The following is a 4,011-nucleotide window of genomic DNA, read 5'->3' as shown; positions in this document are numbered from 1 at the left end:
TGTGTATAGTCAATTTTTTTTTATTTTAGCCCACAGAAACAATCACTTCCGTGCCATCAGTGAATAAGACCTTAATAGTTACAAAGTTAAGTTGGAAGAAACCCCCTTTATGGGATAAGCTCGCTTTTGTACAATAAATATACAAAAGATCATAGCCCGAAATATGACCTGGTAATTGGATGTTTGCGTACAAAAACCACATTAGTTTTGAATTATACAGTTACCAACCAATTATAAACTGCCTCCGTGGTCAAACGGTTACCAGGCCGGACTGCCACGCGGAGGTCCCAAGTTCGATACCCGGGCCGGGAGAAATATTTGTATGGCCTACATTTATTTCTCTCGTGAGTTTGGGTGTAATTTGTGGTTGTCTATGTGTGTGTCTATGGCACCCGCGACACAGGGTTTCCCTAGTGAGGGGCTATGTTGAGTGTGAGTGTGTGCATTTAAAAAAAAAATTCATAAAAAAATAGGGGTTAACATTTAGCAGCGCAATAAAGATCTGATGTTAAACATACTTTTATTTATGTGAAAACATTAATTAGGTTATTGTCAGACTTTCTGTCAAAATATATCTCGTCACATTCGTGTGCGGTCAGTTGTAATAGGAATACGACCGAAATCGCTTTCTGGATGATCACAATAATTACAAAACACACAAATATTTTGCATTAACATACATTTTTTATCGCTTATATTTTATCTGAATACTTTTTTTTATAATACCTAGTGACGGGACGAACAAGTCGTGCTCCTGGTGGTAAGCGACACGCCTGTTTATAACAGTGCAGTGCCACTCAGAGTTTTATATCATAAAGATCTTAAAGGGACTGCCACTACGCCCGCCACCCTGAGTCATAAGTTAGCAAGTCCCATGTGCCTGTAATGTCACCAGCACCCTTACCCTTCCAAACCAACTCTCAACCAAACCTCACATTACTGCTTAGCGGCAGAAATAGGTAAGGAGGCAGTACTTCCCTGGACGAACTATTATCGTTTTTGAATCTTACGAAAAGTTGTAATTTTAAATACATTCCGATTTGTCAGAAAGTCCTACCTACTTCAGTTAATTATTAATTATGGACATTAATATACTTAGGAAGTTGTTCACTTAACTACAGAAAATACACCCGATTTATACAAATAATAAAATATATTGTAATAAAAATATAACTTGGATTTTATTAGGAGTGTGGGCGGGGATAGACCAACAACGAGTGCACGTAACATACGAAAGTTAAATAAACTAATTATTTCAAAACAAATACCGCTCATTTAAAATAATGTTCATTTATACCAATTTCACTTCCTCTAAATTAACTTCATATAATTCGTGTTTGATGTAACATTCACATTTTACAGTTTTTTTTTTTTAATAAAGGTCATATTTTGTAACAATCATTTCATATTGTTGTCAATTTAGATAATTTTTACGTGGTATATAATAAACCCGGCTCGCCATGGTACTCGTCTGTTCGACACTAGGAGTGTAATTTAAAAGCCGTAGGTGCGGACGGAGAGTAGTTTCCTTACTATAGTTTACAATGCTGAATTTTCATTTCGACAAAATTATTATGGTTAGACACTGGATTCCTCAGTGGTTTAGATGAAACAAACGTATTTTACATAGGCCAAATCTTGGTTGCGGCTCCCATTCAGTAGGTTAGGTTAGAACATAAAGAAACAGCACAAGTCAAGCGAGCGTCTCGCGGCAGCTACCAGCCAGTGCCAGAAACTAATTTCTTTGCGTTTCCGAACATGTCTTCAGTCCAAATTAATTAGTATAATAGTAATATTAGAGATACCGTTTCTCGCAAATAATCCTACTTCTAGATGAAATTAAATTTAGATAAAATGATGTTATGTTAACTGTGATTTATAACTTATGATCGTTTTTAAAAATGAGCGTAGTGTAAATGATGATTATAAAAAATGAAATTATAGAATGTAAGTTTATATTAAACGTTGGTTATATGAAGTGAATTACTATATTAAATGAGTTTATAAAGTTTTGTAAATAAACCACTATAAATAAAAAATATTATATTTACCGCTATCTAATTCATTTTTAGTAGCAGTAGAGCCTCTTGTGAAAGAGTTCGTCCAAGGAAGTACTGCCTGCCACCTTACCTATTTCTGCCGTCAAGAAGTCAAAGTTAAAGTCAAATAATCGTTTATTCCATATGTAAAAATTTTTACACTTGAAAACGTCATTTTTTAAGCTACTTTTTAAACAACTGCTCGTTCACTACGCTGACCTCCTTGAGAAGAACGAGCAAGAAACTCTAGGGATTGCTCTTATCAAATAAACTTAAATGCTATGGAATACACTTTGAATCATAATTGTGTGGAATCTAGACAATTGTTGTCTTTCCATACTTTTTTATCTAAAACATACTCTTCAATTTTGTAATATAACTTTTCAATTAAAATACTTTTAAGGTAAGTTTTAAACTTAGGAAATGATAATCTTAATAAATTCTCCGGAATCTTATTGTAAAAACGTATACAGTTCCCCATAAAAGAATCGTTTACCTTAGTTAAACGAAATCGTGGTACCATCAGTTTGGACTTAGTTCTAAGGTTAATATTACGAATATCTTCTTTCTTAATGAAATTATGTATATTTTTACGCACATACAAAATATTTCAGTAAATGTACAGAGATGCCACAGTCATAACACTCATGATAGTCCTTAAACTTTTCTCTCAGAGAAACCCGAGAACCTAAACGGTACACAGAACCAATCGCTCGTTTTTACAACACAAATATGGTTTGTGTATCTGCCGCTTTACCCCACATGAGAATCCCGTAGGACATTATACTATGGAAGTAACTACGCAACAACGGTAAGCTCACGTATTCTACGGACTACGTATGCAGCAGAGCTTAACCAGCAGGTTAAGGAAGATACATGTCGAAACCATTGAAGTTTACTATCTAAGGTCACTCCCAAAAAGACAGCTTTATTAACAAGGTCTAACTTTTCTCCATTTATTTCTATGATTGGACTAGTCGGTTTTACATTAGGTAATTCAAATTTAACACACTTTGTCTTTTTGGCATTGAACAATAAATTGTTAACATTAAACCAATCCACTACCTTTGAAAGTGTATCGTTAATATTACCATAGTTAACGTCAAGTACTGTAAGAGTTTCAGTTTTGAAGGGTAAGGGTGTTGGTGAAATTACTGTCATATGGAACTTAGCGAGAACTATCCCTGTAATCTCATGGTAGATGCACAGGTGGAAAGTCCTACTGAATAGTCAGACCAATTTTTTTGAAAAGCCTGAGAGCAAAATAGGACTTATTTGTGATTTTAGTGCCGGAAACCAATATTCTCGTAGACAACAAATTTATTCAATCCTTTTTTAGAACGTTTTCAGCTTGCGACACTAATATCTTCGTATATCTATTGTCTTTTTGTCATTTAGTTGCTGTAGAGCTTCTTGTGAAAGAGTATGTTCAGGGAAATACATTTATGCCGCATCACCTTACCTATTTATGCCCCTCATTCCTTTGTGATTTAAAGTACTGAATGGCACTGCAACCGTTATGGACAGGCGTGACGCTTGCCACCAGGCCTGCGACTTGTTCGTTCTGTAATTTTATGTCATACAAAAAAAACTACAAGTATGTAACGGTAACATTACAATCTTTAATTTATACAAAAATGTTTAATTATAATATTTAAAAAAATAATTCACACCATATTTGTAGGGTAATAACTTATTATAATCATGTAAATCCTTCACAAAATAACATCTTTACAATTAATACACCCAACTTAAGTATTTAACATTAAACATACGTGTGCAGTACACACATTTACAAACTAGACGAAGGAAACGGAAACTATTACAGATGCATGATGTTGCATGATGTCCAGTAATATACATAAAAGTCACAAATGTAAGCAGAAGTCGTCAAAAATGTGTCATGAAGATAAAACGTGTATGTTTGTGTGTGTGTGTGTGTGTGTGTGTGTGTGTGTGTGTGTGTGTGTGT

This window comes from Hyposmocoma kahamanoa, unplaced genomic scaffold (assembly GCF_003589595.1).
Source record: "Hyposmocoma kahamanoa isolate Upper Pololo Valley unplaced genomic scaffold, ASM358959v1 114, whole genome shotgun sequence".
NCBI classification, from domain to species: Eukaryota; Metazoa; Arthropoda; class Insecta; order Lepidoptera; family Cosmopterigidae; genus Hyposmocoma; species Hyposmocoma kahamanoa.
The sequence above is the reverse complement of the archived record's forward strand: the minus strand, read 5'-3'. Positions refer to the sequence as shown.